This window comes from Carassius auratus, chromosome 38, assembly GCF_003368295.1.
Source record: "Carassius auratus strain Wakin chromosome 38, ASM336829v1, whole genome shotgun sequence".
NCBI lineage: Eukaryota > Metazoa > Chordata > Actinopteri > Cypriniformes > Cyprinidae > Carassius > Carassius auratus.
Genome location: NC_039280.1, coordinates 17,724,293 through 17,740,835, shown reverse-complemented (window position 1 = coordinate 17,740,835; position 16,543 = coordinate 17,724,293). Strand labels below are relative to the sequence as shown.

Here is a 16,543-nt window from a genome sequence, read left to right as displayed (position 1 = left end):
TAAAACCTCAGTAACCACAACTCAATGTATCTCCCGTCATAACTGTAGTTTTACTTTGGTATTTGTAGTATAAACACGTTACCATGCTTTTCACCACAGTAACTGTGCTTATTGTGTACTCTTTAGTTAAGTAACACATTTGCCATGCCTTTAATACCTTTTTGTAATGTAATTGTGATTCAGTGTTTTTTTTCTTTTCAGTTTTGCAGTTTCTTCATATCACATACATCTCCAGCTCCTACAACAACATTCAGTGTCCAGCAGCTCTTTATGATGCTCTCTCTCTCTCTCTCTCTCTCTCTCTCTCTCTCTCTCTCTCTCTCTCTCTCTTTCTCTCTCTCTCTCTCTCTCTCTCTCTCTCTCTCTCTCTCTCTCTCATTTTCCTTTCCTATTTTTCTGAACTGTAATTCATAAATAAGTCACACATATTTTTCTTTCTTTCTCTTGTTCATCATGGCATATTTTCACAGCTCAGAATCAGATTTTGATCAGTTCTTGTATTAACAGGGAACTTGTACTCGAAGCTCAACTTGAAGAAGTTTCCAGTGAAGATGAAGTCCTTCAAAGGTTCGACACAGGTAATGTTGAAGATATGTAGTTATAACTGATTTACTTTAATTAATTTATCCTTACTTTATGTTAATAACCTTCCTTATAGTCCTTCCTTTCAAATATTTTGTTCACAGATCATTTCTAACACACTGTCTAAACATGTATGTATTAAAACAACAACAACAACTTGTTACTTTTTCTTTATTCCAGCTGAAAAGGAAGACCATGGGCCTGTCAAACCTTGTTTGTGGAGAGGGATGAATTTGACCATCTTGTGTGTTTACGGAGAAGACCAAAAGCTGCTAAGGCAGATATTTCCAGAGGTACGTCTGTGTTGATCTGAGCACCTCGACAGAACTTTACTGCAGTTACATTTTGCACCGAATTTTATGTTTTTTACTTTTTTAAATACCTCACGACCCCATCAGTACAAACCCTGTGCTATGTCAAAGTATTAATAATTCAAACAATTTCAGCAAATTCATATGATATTGTACAAGCGTACTCTCCAGCTTTTCCTCCTGCTGTCATTGACCATCGCCTCAGCTCTCATGCAGACTGTGTCCATTTTAAGTAGTCAGAGCGTTATATCCTAAAGTTTATATTGAGTCCACTGTATTCTTTATTAGCACCGTCTTAACCCGTTCTAACAGTACATGATATCTGTCCACACCTCACAGTCTGCCTTTATTTCCATGTTGATTTTAATTGAACACGTCTGTTTAAAAGCAAGTCAGGAAATGCTGTGTAACTTGTCATGTGACACATCAGATCTTCAGTTAATTTGGCCAAATTAGATCATTTAAGGCTGTTCACACCAAGAATAGTAACTACAATAACTATTTTAGCATCCACACCAACATCAACCAATGATAAAGTTATGTTTATTAATATACACACTGCAGCGACGTTGATGTCTGCCACTTTAAATGATCAAGCTTTTGAAATGTGCATTTTGATTGGCTGTTTAATGTTCATCAGCTGGAAAATATATTCCACTGATGTTGTTCCTCTGTGTCATTAAGTATGGACTCATCCTTGGTATGAAGAGGTCTTTAAACTGCTTACAACAATCCTGCTGCATGTTATAGTGTAGAAAATAATTGAGAATAATATAGCTTGAAGATACAGCTTTCTTCCCTCTCATTTTGTTAAACTCAAACGCAAGATTTTGCCTTTCTTTGCTTGTTTGTCTTCATCTTAGTCCTTTACTCTCTCCACTCACTCACACATTCTCTCTTGCTCTGTTGTAAGGTACAAACAGAGCGGATGGTTGCATGATGGCCTCTTTCGGGTTTGTCAACAGAATGTCTACTAGTGTGGCTCAGCAAGTTCCTGTCATGATCAGCCCTCTCCAAGAAAGGTTTGTAGAAAATTGTAATCAATATTCATTTAATCCTCTAACCTGAATCTTTTGGTAAATTTACTTAATTATATCTGTCTTAATTCATATGTAATAAGCAATAGTAATTAAACATGGGGTTAATAGACATATTTTTGTTTTACAGCTGAAGAGCAAAAACACAAAGAACATCAGTCCTGTTGGGGATGAGGAATGAACATGGCTCTATTGTGCCCAAACAGAAAAGAGTGAAAAGGTGCTCATCCCCATTGATGTGTCTGTATTCAAGCAATGCATTAGTACAGCATATGATGTTGATCTCTATTCAAGTCAGCAATTATCATTTTTCACATATACATCTTTTTATAAGTCCTAGAATGAACAAATCATCAGGGCATCATTTCTGGAATTTGGGCAGAAAATGACTGAATATGGTGAGTACTGACACCTGCACCTGTATTCACCAAAACTATTTTTCTTATGGACTTACAGTTTTTGAAGGAGGATGAAGTCAGTTGATGGAGAAATGAAGAACGAGATGTGTTGTATATGAAGACTTCAGATGCAAAAGCCTTTAAGTTCTGTATGAAATGTTCTTCTAAGAAGAATTTTAGAAGAAAACTTCAGGTGGAACTTAGATGCCTTTGCATCTGAAGTCTTCATATGTACTATGAGTTTTCAATACATAACTGATTTGTTATGACTGTTTTTATTATTTTCTACTTGTACAGAAAGACTGCAGTAGAAGGAAAGCTGGTACTGAGAACATTTGTCTTCACTCCAGACTAAAGAGAAGCGGGTCTGAGGCCAGAGATGGAGGAGTCAATGGTCACCAAATGCAGCGCTGCAGCCTGAAACTGTGAAGACTGAAATCCCAAACAGCTGTGTGACTGCACAGATGTTACGGCCATAAAAGAAACTTCACAACTGAGAGCCCATACCTCCAACAACCTTCAACAGGAATCAATGGTATGTCCATTACAACAATTCTAAATAATAATAATATATAATTGACACAATGATTTTGTCTCTCCAGGACATCTACGCAAGGTTTTTCTTTTGTTGAGGACCGTCAGAGACTCCAGCCACACGAGCCATGGATTGCTCTCAACATCACCATCAGACAGACATTATCACAGAACCAGCACCAGCAGACTGCAAAACAAGTTCCTTCAACAGGCAATCAGACTGAACTGAACTCGTACCAGTAACACCACACACACACACACACACACACACACACACACACATACACACACCAGCAGCCTCATACTGTGTGCACTGCACTCTATCAGCTACACTGACTGGACTCTGACTCACTATTATTCTGCAACCTGATATTCTGTTTGCACTAATTCATACTGTACTGAAAGTGAAAGTGACGTGACATACAGTCAAGTATGGTGACCCATACTCAGAATTTGTGCTCTGCATTTAACCCATCCGAAGTGCACACACACAGAGCAGTGAACACACACACACTGTGAACACACACCCGGAGCAGTGGGCAGAGGTATATCTACAGTATACAGTGATTGTTGTTAATTGTTTTCATTTTGTTCTCTCTGTATAGTATAGTATTGCACTATATTTTCTACCTGTATTGAGCTCTTATGTATACGGTTTATATTTTTGATACTGTATATGTGTTGCAAATATATTCAGTACTTGTCATGCTGCAGTTTGCAGAAAAGCATTTTACCACCTGTATACTTGCATTCATGGTATTGTGATAATAAAATGATTTGATTTGAATTGGTCACATGACTTATTCATCAGTTGTATTGTTGTGCTGGATAACAATTGCAAATTGTTTATGACATTGAAGAAGATCATGATAGAGACATGGATTTGAAGAAAACCAGGAGAGCTCTGATGATGAGAAGGAAACTGGATGTGATTCTTTGGTGCTCAAGACATTTCACCATGCCTTCATCTGGGTTTCTTCATCTGATTAAAATAAAATGGTTTTAATGTAACCCATTTTTATTTCACTTGAATATAATTTGTCTTAATATGCTTCTTTATCTGTCTTTATGCTGCATCCTAGTAAAATATTGCGTACGGTGTTGGATAATCAAGTATGGTGAATATTCTGTACTAGAGATGGTTTTTTGGTAGATACACCATTTAATTTTGTAAACAACACATCAATCAATCAATCACCTTTATTTATATAGTGCTTTAAACAAAATACATTGCGCCAAAGCACTGAACAACATTAATTTGGAAAACAGTGTCTCAATAATGCAAAATGATAGTTAAAGGCAGTTCATCATTGAATTCAGTTATGTCATCTCTGTTCAGTTGAAATAGTGTCTGTTTTAATTTGCAATCAAGTCAATGATATCACTGTAGATGAAGTGACCCCAACTAAGCAAGCCAGAGGCGACAGCGGCAAGGAACCGAAACTCCATCGGTGACAGAATGGAGAAAAAAACCTTGGGAGAAACCAGGCTCAGTTGGGGGGCCAGTTCTCCTCTGACCAGACGGAACCAGTAGTTCAATTCCAGGCTGCAGCAAAGTCAGATTGTGCAGAAGAATCATCTGTTTCCTGTGGTCTTGTCCTGGTGCTCCTCTGAGACAAGGTCTTTACAGGGGATCTGTATCTGGGGCTCTAGTTGTCCTGGTCTCCGCTGTCTTTCAGGGCAGTAGAGGTCCTTTCTAGGTGCTGATCCATCATCTGATCTGGACACAGACTGGATCTGGTGGCCACGGTGACCTCGGAACAAGAGAGAAACAGACAAATATTAGCGTAGATGCCATTCTTCTAATGATGTAGAAAGTACGGTGTTATGTGAAGTGTTCCGGTTCCAGTTTACCTAATTAATGCAGCCTAAAAATCCTTTAACGGATTTGGATATTAAAAGCATATTAGTATGTTATGTGTATGCCAGGTTAAAGAGATGGGTCTTTAATCTAGATTTAAACTGCAAGAGTGTGTCTGCCTCCCGAACAATGTTAGGTAGGTTATTCCAGAGTTTAGGCGCCAAATAGGAAAAGGATCTGCCGCCCGCAGTTGATTTTGATATTCTAGGTATTATCAAATTGCCTGAGTTTTGAGAACGTAGCGGACGTAGAGGAGTATAATGTAAAAGGAGCTCATTCAAATACTGAGGTGCTAAACCATTCAGGGCTTTATAAGTAATAAGCAATATTTTAAAATCTATACGATGTTTGATAGGGAGCCAGTGCAGTGTGGACAGGACCGGGCTAATATGGTCATATTTCCTGGTTCTAGTAAGAACTCTTGCTGCTGCATTTTGGACTAGCTGTAGTTTGTTTACCAAGCGTGCAGAACAACCACCCAATAAAGCATTACAATAGTCTAACCTTGAAGTCATAAATGCATGGATTAACATTTCTGCATTTGACATTGAGAGCATAGGCCGTAATTTAGATATATTTTTGAGATGGAAAAATGCAGTTTTACAAATGCTAGAAACGTGGCTTTCTAAGGAAAGATTGCGATCAAGTAGCACACCTAGGTTCCTAACTGATGACGAAGAATTGACAGAGCAACCATCAAGTCTTAGACAGTGTTCTAGGTTATTACAAGTAGAGTTTTTAGGCCCTATGATTAACACCTCTGTTTTTTCTGAATTTAGCAGTAAGAAATTACTCGTCATCCAATTTTTTATATCGACTATACAATCCATTAGTTTTTCAAATTGGTGTGTTTCACCGGGCTGCGAGGAAATATAGAGCTGCGTATCATCAGCATAACAGTGAAAGCTAACACCATGTTTCCTGATGATATCTCCCAAGGGTAACATATAAAGCGTGAAGAGTAGCGGCCCTAGAACTGAGCCTTGAGGTACTCCATACTGCACTTGTGATCGATATGATACATCTTCATTCACTGCTACGAACTGATGGCGGTCATATAAGTACGATTTAAACCATGCTAATGCACTTCCACTGATGCCAACAAAGTGTTCAAGTCTATGCAAAAGAATGTTGTGGTCAATTGTGTCAAACGCAGCACTAAGATCCAATAAAACTAATAGAGAGATACACCCACGATCAGATGATAAGAGCAGATCATTTGTAACTCTAAGGAGAGCAGTTTCAGTACTATGATACGGTCTAAATCCTGACTGGAAATCCTCACATATACCATTTTTCTCTAAGAAGGAATATAATTGTGAGGATACCACCTTTTCTAGTATCTTGGACAGAAAAGGGAGATTCGAGATTGGTCTATAATTAACTAGTTCTCTGGGGTCAAGTTGTGGCTTTTTTATGAGAGGCTTAATAACAGCCAGTTTGAAGGTTTTGGGGACATATCCTAATGACAATGAGGAATTAATAATAGTCAGAAGAGGACCTATGACTTCTGGAAGCACCTCTTTTAAGAGCTTAGATGGTATAGGGTCTAACATACATGTTGTAAGTTTAGATGATTTAACAAGTTTATACAATTCTTCCTCTCCTATAGTAGAGAATGAGTGGAACTGTTCCTCAGGGGGTCTATAGTGCACTGTCTGATGCGAAACTGTAGCTGACGGCTGAATGGTTGCAATTTTATCTCTAATAGTATCGATTTTAGAAGTAAAGTAGTTCATAAAGTCATTACTGCTGTGGTGTTGGGAAATGTCAACACTTGTTGAGGCTTTATTTTTCGTTAATTTAGCCACTGTATTGAATAAATACCTGGGGTTATGTTTGTTTTCTTCTAAAAGAGAAGAAAAGTAATCAGATCTAGCAGTTTTTAATGCTTTTCTGTAGGATATGCTACTTTCCCGCCAAGCAATACGAAATACCTCTAGTTTTGTTTTCCTCCAGCTGCGCTCCATTTTTCGGGCTGCTCTCTTTAGGGTGCGAGTATGCTCATTATACCATGGTGTCAAACTGTTTTCCTTAACCTTTCTTAAGCGTAAAGGAGCAACTGTATTTAAAGTGCTAGAAAAGAGAGAGTCCATAGTTTCTGTTACATCATCAAGTTGTTCTGAGGTTTTGGATATGCTAAGGAATTCGGATACATCTGGAAGATAACTTAAAAAGCAGTCTTTTGTGGTAGAAGTGATGGTTCTTCGATACTTGTAACAAGAAGTAGAATTTACAATTTTGGCTATATGAAGTTTACACAGAACTAAATAATGATCTGAGATATCATCACTTGGCTGAATAATTTCAACACTATCAACATCAATTCCATGTGACAGTATTAAATCTAGAGTATGATTTCGACAATGAGTAGGTCCTGAAACGTGTTGTCTAACACCAATAGAGTTCAGAATGTCTATAAATGCTGATCCCAATACATCTTTTTCATTATCGACATGGATATTAAAATCACCAACTATTAAGACTTTATCTGCAGCCAAAACTAACTCGGATGTAAAATCACCAAACTCTTTAATAAAGTCTGTATGGTGCCCTGGTGGCCTGTATACAGTAGCCAGTACAAACAGTAGCCAGTAGCCAGTAGCCAGTAGCCAGGCTGACATTTAATCACATATAATCACCATGGTTGTTTTGATGAAGACATGAACATTTAGTAATATTAATGAAATTCAGTTAGATGAAGAGCTGCATTAGAAGAGACTGCATGGACTTCATGCACAACTGAAGGTGATGAATCAAGGAAAGATCAACATGAATCCTGTTCTGTATTATAATGAAGATGTTCATGCACATTACTGATGTCTAGCTCCTGAGCAGGACAAAGATGAGACATTCTTTACAGAGATTTATGAATTAGGTATTTTATATTATGATTCTTTAAATTGCATGAATTGTATGGAACCATAAACTGCACACTGTCACACATTGTCTTACTGAATGACACATTGGCCTTGTCTGATGAAATGTCAGAATATGTATTTGTTGTCTTTGTTTACTATTAGCACTGTATTATTGCTCTTGATCTTATGAAATAAATTGAGCTCTTTCCAAATGGGCACTTATGTTGATTTTCTGGTGTCTTAATTCTAAGATAACTATGACTTCCAACTTACATAATGGTATGCTTTTGAAAAGACAACCTACAAAATGTGTCTCAACAGTTTGTTGCCAATGATGAGAATAGAGCTGTGCATTTTTTTCCTGCCCTTCCATCCCCAGGGGCCCAGTAGAGTCCCCTTGAAGAGCAAAACAATTAACATTCCAAATGGCTGTAAATCAAAATCTGATTATAGTTTCAAAAAGAAAATTGGTAGGACAACTCATTATGCTATGTTTACTAAATAATGTTTGGCACAGCTTTCAAACATTCATAGAAAAGTGCTATACATGTGTTTATAAAAGTACTCTTAGTAAAATAAAAAATGTCAGCCTGCCTCTCACATATGTCATATAACTTTGCACAATAAACATGCTTAGATATCCCTTTGTTTGAAAAAAGAAGTATTTTTCACAATTTCATTATTAAACATTTTAAACTACATTGCCCATAAGCCTTAGCCATTCTATCGATGGAAAGTGAAAGTCATGGCGCTGTTTTTTGTAGTTCAATTAAGTTATGTTCAGGTTTAAGGTTAGGATCTCGGTAAAGAGGTAATTTCACAAAATATAGCAATGCACCATTGTTAACTAAAGGTACTATTGACGTAATAATTACAGCAAAATTTACTTTGCAACATTAAACGTTTTTTAATTTGGGCTAAAAGAAAGTCCAGTCACAGCGAGTCCTCGAGTGCCAAGTGGATTTCAAAGCCAATGAAAATCCAGTTGAGCAGAAGCGACACCCTTACTTGTCCATATACGGCCATTCATGACAGGCTTTTCCGGGTTCTTGTGGTGAATTTATTTTCACCCACTAAATATAAAACTAAAATGACGGATTTGCATTGTGGGGTAAACCTGATTCAGCAATAGATTTGTTGATTACAGTTATTTATTTTCAAACAAGGGCCTCATATTTGCGATTATACACATTCTTTACCCTAATATTAATGTACAATATTTAAGCTCAACATTTTTGCATATACTGTATGAAAAAATAATATTATATTTATATATTTATAGTGTATTAAATGTATACATTTAATCACTTGTGTGTTTTTTGGAGATGTATTTACAATCTTGCAATTTTTAGCTCTACCAGTTAAACTACAGAAAAAAAGGAAAATAATAATAAAAATAAATAAATAAATACAATTTAAAAAACACAGGGATAATTTTTTTTTAGTAATTTCCATATCAGTGTTTATTGATATGTCAAACTTTTCAGACAAACAATGCAAATAACACCATTCTTTCTCTCTAGTTTGTCACTATGAAGAAATAAAAACAAAAAAATAATATATTATTGTGAAATATAACAACTTTTAAAAATTACTGATTGATAAAGTAACTAATAGGTACAGACAGAATTATGTAATAGAAAATCCCTTTAAAACTAAATTGGCTAATATAAAAATATATATATAAAATAAAAAAAATGAATAAATAAATAAAAATTGTCAATTTGTTTGCAGAGAAGTTTATAAAATGCCAAATAATATTTTTACAAACCAGGAGTTGCAAGGCACCAGCTGAAATCATATTCTTTTCTTTCATTTAAAAGTGATTAACTAATTAGAAAAATATTGTTAAGACTAATATTTCACATGATTACCTCTTAATCTCCTATAATCACTGATCGCTTCTGTTGTGAACATATGCAAGACAAACTAAAACGGTTATTAATAATTATATTTTATAAATCATTTTCAGCTGGAAAATGCATTTCTATCATTAAATGACCTTAAAGGTCACACACACACACACACACACACACACACACACACACACACACACACACACACACACACATATATATATATATATATATATATATATATATATGGCATATAGAATACAGTAGGTGGGATGGTGATAGTGACAGGAGTGTTCACAGTAGAGATGGGAGTGTTGACTAGAGGAGAAATAATACAAGTAGACATGCTAACGACTGAGAGCAGATGTGCCACACAAGAGAGAGTGATGTGGATGCTTTTGGAAGGGCTGCTATTGTGGAGAGCTGATGGAGAAGGACTCAGTAATCTGTCAGAAATCCTGCAAGACAGGAAAAAATTGAATTTATAACATGATGAATAATTAAAACATTGACAACAAATGAAAGTGACGTGACATACAGCCAAGTATGGTGACCCATACTTAGAATTCTTGTTCTGCATTTAACCCATCCAAAGTGCACACACACAGCAGTGAACACACACACACGGAGCAGTGGGGATCATTTATGTTACGGTGCCCGGTGAGCAGTTGGGGGCAGCGCAAAAAAAGTCGTATTGCCGGGCCGAGACTCAAACCCACAACTTTATGGTTAAGAGTCAAACTTTCTAAGCACTAAGCCACGACTTCCCCCTAGCAACGGGCTAGTGGTTAAAGACAACATAACTGCAGCGTGTATAATAATAAACAGAACTTTATAATTTGTTGGTAGCGATGCTAAAATAGTCATTATAGTTATTGTTCTTGTTGTAAACACCTTTAAATGATCTAATTTGGTCAAATAAATTAAAGACCTGGGGCCGGTTGCATAAACTGCTTAAACTAATCTTTAAAAAAGTTAGCCATATAATTTGATTTACTCTAGACTTGTCATAATTGTTTAAAGTCAGTTACAAAAACATAGATTGGTCCAATTTTACTAAGAAATATGATTATCTCTTGGTTAACTGCTAGTTGGTCACAGTCTTAACATAATAGCTATGTTTACGCAACCGGCCCCTTTTGTGTCACATGACAAGTTACACAGCATTTCCTGACACAGTCTGCATGAGAGCTGAGGCGATGGTCAATGACAGCAGGAGGAAAAGCTGGAGAGTACGCTTGTACAATATCATATGAATTTGCTGAAATTGTTTGAATTATTAATACTTTGACATAGCACAGGGTTTGTACTGATGGGGTCGTGAGGTATTTAAAAAAGTAAAAAACATAAAATTCGGTGCAAAATGTAACTGCAGTAAAGTTCTGTCGAGGTGCTCAGATCAACACAGACGTACCTCTGGAAATATCTGCCTTAGCAGCTTTTGGTCTTCTCCGTAAACACACAAGATGGTCAAATTCATCCCTCTCCACAAACAAGGTTTGACAGGCCCATGGTCTTCCTTTTCAGCTGGAATAAAGAAAAAGTAACAAGTTGTTGTTGTTGTTTTAATACATACATGTTTAGACAGTGTGTTAGAAATGATCTGTGAACAAAATATTTGAAAGGAAGGACTATAAGGAAGGTTATTAACATAAAGTAAGGATAAATTAATTAAAGTAAATCAGTTATAACTACATATCTTCAACATTACCTGTGTCGAACCTTTGAAGGACTTCATCTTCACTGGAAACTTCTTCAAGTTGAGCTTCGAGTACAAGTTCCCTGTTAATACAAGAACTGATCAAAATCTGATTCTGAGCTGTGAAAATATGCCATGATGAACAAGAGAAAGAAAGAAAAATATGTGTGACTTATTTATGAATTACAGTTCAGAAAAATAGGAAAGGAAAATGAGAGAGAGAGAGAGAGAGAGAGTGAGAGAGAAAGAGAGAGAGAGAGAGAGAGAGAGAGAGAGAGAGAGAGAGAGAGAGAGAGAGCATCATAAAGAGCTGCTGGACACTGAATGTTGTTGTAGGAGCTGGAGATGTATGTGATATGAAGAAACTGCAAAACTGAAAAAAAAAAAACACTGAATCACAATTACATTACAAAAAGGTATTAAAGGCATGGCATTGTGGTTAATGATTTTTAACTACAAATACCACAGTAAAACAGTTATCATGGTAAAAAAAAAAAATATGGTAAGTGTTGTGGTCACTGGTCATTTCAGATTCGTTGCGATTGCCACACATTCGTTCACTGGCATTCACAACATATTTGTAAAGAAAACGTCAAACTGCACTTACTTTGACATTAATTGCAGACAATCAGAACAGTACCTTAAAAAATAAACCATAAAATAAAATTGTTTACAAACCTGGACAACAACGCATGGTAAGATGTTGGGTCACGCCTCCTTTTTTTGGGTGGTAACGATGGTAACGACAGTCAAAGGTCATTTGATGACGACACACCCGACAAACGAGACTGTCGTAATACGGCCGCTAGAGGGCGCTTGATTTTAAAACGTAATAATAGGTCGTAATATGCTGCTTGCACAAACGACCTATGTGGTCGTTTTTAAGAGGAGGACAGTCTCGTGTTAACACACAACAGATGTATTTTAACCAAAGTGCACTTATTTAAAGGATTACTAAAACACAACAACCTAAAATGTACTTTAAAGTAAAACTTTTCATCAGAAATGATTAAAAACGCTACTTAAAACTGCACTTAAGTGTTAGTAAATCAGCTGTACTTATCAGCAATCCATCCCACACTTCAGTTGCTTACCATCCAATTGACTTTATGCAAAAATCTTCATTTTATGATTTAATCAATTCCCCATGGAAAAAGTTGGATTATACTGCAATGTTGCCAAGTCCGTGGTTTTCCGGCAGAACTGGGCTACTTAACCACTGTTGCCACCGGCTGTACTTCATCCCTGGGACACGATTTTTAGTGGGGAACCCCCTTGAAACTCGATTGGGCTAGTTTTGGATTAATTTTGAGTAGCAATAGGGAGGGTTTTTTTGTGAAGACCTGGCAACCCTGATATACTGTTTCACTTGGAAATGTGTGTCAAATGTGGCTTAACCAACCAAAATTTAGCAGTATTTAAAATGTTGCCATGTTTTATAATGTTTTTACTCTGTGGATTATTTTGTTTTGAGGTTTTACATGAAGCTGTTTTTGTTTTAAGTCACATTTATCATTCATTTGTTATAAATTACCTTTTATCTTTTGGGTTTTTCCCATCCAGATCCATCCAAATCAACTGAGAAAAGAGTCAAAGTGAATTGTGTTTGTGAAATATGTAATTTGCTAGATTATCCAAAAAAATATGCATTACCACATGGTTTTATTTTTGTATTGAATGTATTAGATGCAGTAAAGGGTCATGATAACATGCTTTTAAAAGCAGTTTCTGTTTAAGTAGGCTACGTGTGCCCACAAAAGCGACTGTGAATAGGTTTGATACTAGCGGATGAAAGTTGTCCTTCAAATGGTTCGTCTTACTTATGTTCTGTGTACCAACAGCAGCTCTTCCACCCACTGACTTCTTTTTGTTTGCTCTCAATAGTCCTGGATGAAACAGTTTTGTTCCCCCAAACTTCCCTTGCAGGACTCTGAATTGCTTCTCTACCAAAGCAAATGAGATCTAAGGGCCCAGGTTGCAAGAGTTGAAAGGGGGCGGCTCTGCATTGTTAGGACTGACAGGTGACCACTACGCCTGAACAAAGAGTGGGTCATCACTGTGGCCAAATCCCTTTACGGATGCTCGTGTTCGCCTCTCACCGCAATCTGTCAAAATTTCACTTGCTATTGAAGGGATTGGCCGCAGAAAATAGCTTTTAAGGGACTACGCCAAGCAGAAGTAAGGTCGCGCACACAGGCCGATTGCGACGCATGTCGTACACTACTATCACTCATCTCTTCCCTGAACAAAGACGAAAGACAGCGCCTATACGACAGAAAGAGAAGCTATAATCTGTGACGAGATCTGTCCGTGACGTGGAAACACTTAAACAACCAAGCTCAGCTGAAATACTTTTCTTGTCATGCAAATGTGCTTCACCATGAAACGCGACCCGCAGATTACTGAAGAGAACAAAACTTCTGTGGTTAAACAGCAAGTGAAACCTGAAACAAGAAAATACACGAACAAAGGATCAGCTTCACTGAAAGAAAATTCTGCATGACGTGCCACAATCAGAACGGATCTTGAGGAATCACATACTGATGTGTGGAGTGGGAGTTTGGAGATCTCATTGTGCATGGAGCAATCGGGTGTTTATAACATCTAGACCTTTACATTTCATCATTAAGATCAACCTGTCCTCCAACCAATACGCTTGTATAGGTCGTTTGTCCAAATCCTTGAAATACGACCCAGAAGAGCGTATACTACAATTGCACCCCTATAGGTAAAAGGTCGTTTTCATATGAATGTTTTGTACTCTTTTATTTGCCCTCTGGTTTGCTTTTCGTGTAGCTCAGTTAGTAGATTATTGCGTTATACCTTGATATGTAATCATGCTATCATGGGTTCGATCCCAGGGAACAGACGTGCGCGTAAGTGTATATGCTCAAAAATCATAATTTAGCATGATTTCTGTGAGGGTTAGGTTTAGGGGTGGGGTTAGGTGTGGTCATTCGAACCAATAAGCCACCTAGTAAAATATGTAGGAAATACTGTGAGATCGGTGTAAAACGCCCACACACTGCATTTAAATAAACGTGCGTTTTGATCGGTAATGACGTTATATGTCAATTCATGACGACAGACGCAACTCGATACTGTCATTATTTTTACTCCCGCTAAAAGGCGCTTAACTTTAAAATGTAAATATAGGTCGTAATAAATGCTTGCACAAATGACCTATATGGTTGTTTTTTGTTGGAGGACAGGCTGCTCTAAAAAAGTGCACCAACATTTGTATAACAATGGACCTTTTCATAGAATGTGACGAGGCTTTTCCAATTTTGTAAATCTAACAAAATGTTTTATAACACTATACTTTGCATGTTATTACATTTCAGAAAACTAGTTAAATGAGTGGTGAACGTGCTGCAAATATACTCCTCTGTAGATGAGCTTCTTTCTTCATCAGAACAGATTTGGAGAAATGTAGCATTGCGTCACTTGCTCACCAATGGATGCTCTGCAGTGAATGGGTGCCGTCAGAATGAGAGTCAAAATAGCTGATTAAAACATTGCAAAACTCCACACCAATCCAGTCTATCACTTAACATCTTTTGTGGTGAAAAGCGACATGTTTGTAAGAAGCGAATTCATCAAGACATTTTGAACTTTAAACAAGTCTACAGTCTATCAGTGAGTGAAAATATTGTTTAGTCTGAATCAGGTGAGAAATATGCATAGTTCAGGCAAAAGAAAACAGCTCTAAACAAATACTGTTGTGGGTGGATGTTGCTGTGAGAGGACAGCAGGAGATCGACTTTTCACTGGAGGAAGCGTTATTACCATTATACATCTTGGATGACCTGAGGCTGAGTCCATTTTCTGAAATGTTTATTTTTAAGTAAACTATCCCTTTAACGCTGCTGCGAAATGTTTCAAACACAGCGGGAATGGCGGTAAATTTGGCTTCTATATTTGACATCTCCGCATTCTGACAACCATATTATCAATCTCTCATTTATTGCTTTTTGGAAAGTCATAGAAATGCTATCATTGATTTTGTTTTGTTTTTTGTTTTTATGCCATTGTATCACGTGAGAAACCAAAAATATATATATTTGTATTTGTAGTAGTCTCCATTCACCAGAAGTTCACCCAACTATGACGACTTCTGCTTCTGAGAACCCTGGAAATACAAAAAGAGTCGCATCTATTGGTCTTGACTGATTAGGACAAACTAATTAGGAACATATCATGGTATTGTACTCCAGTGATAAACATCAAACTGTATAAAAACGGTTTATGCTAGAGTTTTTCCTGCATTTTTAGTGTAAAAGCACAACTTGCAACTTGTAATCATATTTCAAACTTTCCGCCCTGAGCCTGATGGGAGTATTAAGATTATTCTGATGGTTTGTTTTTTAGTTTTTTTATAATATTATATTAGCAGTATTTAGCTAATGAAAACTACAGCAAACACAGTGCTGAAAACACACGACTGAAAAAGATCTGATAGAAGATATTTGAGCATGTGTCAGGCCTGCTCTGAATGAAGAAACAAAAGAGCTGCTTTAGGCCTGTCTCCTGATGTTTTCCAACTCAGCGAAATCCTATTGTGCGAGTGAAAAAAGTTAAGTTAAAAGCTTAGCGTGGTATGTGAGAGCAACTGTCCAACAGTTCACTGTATCCTCTCTGAACCCACAACCAAAGACTCGACACGTTCTACAGAGCTCAAGTCACTTCTAACTTTTACAGATTTTGACCTAAAGAAAGTTCCTGGCTGATATATTCACAAACACATACATAATTTTGTCGGAATTGAGTTATATGATCTGTGAAGTAAATATAACAGCATAGTGGCAGTTGGCAGTTGCTAATGTGTCTAAGAGTTGATCTGTACAAAAATGGTTGGCCGACAATGTTGTCTCTTTTTTAAAAGCATGGCATAACATATGCTCTTATGCTCTAAAATTGCAATTTTTTAAAATACTATCTAAGACAAAATGTCAAATCACCAGAAGAATGACTTCATGGCGCTATTCAGTTGTCTGCTCAAATAAAGCGAGCCTAAAAGCAAACTTTAAAATATAGTTTGGCTTGCAGATTGCTTTGAATAGTAAAAACGTAGGTATTGTAGGCTATATTTAACTCATATTAAGATGCATTCCTGTTCTCCATTTGCTCTGTGTAAGTCACATAATGAGTATAGCTACAGCTTTGAAATAAAACCTTATACCAAATAGAAACTTCAATCAAACCATTTGCAAAAAGTGGTTTTGATGTTTTTGTCAAAGAGCTCTTACATCCCCAAAATATCCTGCCATCAAGAACAAGGCAGTAATTTGCAATTATCGGGTGTGGCTTTGTCTCAGGACAAACACGATGCATTCGTCACATAAATCTGGAGATTAATTACTCCAAGATGGTGAACAGTTCAACTCAGTCCGATTCAGACCGA

The 16,543-nt window shown here is 36.8% G+C and overlaps 1 long non-coding RNA gene across 3 annotated transcripts; it reads left to right on the top strand.

Annotated features, from left to right (window-relative positions):
* The first annotated feature begins 837 nt into the window (after window positions 1-837).
* On the top strand, window positions 838-3,051 carry LOC113057543 (uncharacterized). Of its 3 annotated transcripts, XR_003277841.1 has the most exons (5): window positions 838-875; window positions 1,807-1,915; window positions 2,061-2,328; window positions 2,626-2,863; window positions 2,931-3,051. It is a non-coding gene; the product is annotated as an uncharacterized LOC113057543 (long non-coding RNA). The 3 variants fall into 3 exon arrangements; XR_003277842.1 differs by lacking the exon at window positions 838-875 and having other exon boundaries at window positions 1,467-1,915; window positions 2,679-2,863; XR_003277840.1 differs by lacking the exon at window positions 838-875 and having other exon boundaries at window positions 1,467-1,915.
* Window positions 3,052-16,543: the final 13,492 nt, after the last annotated feature.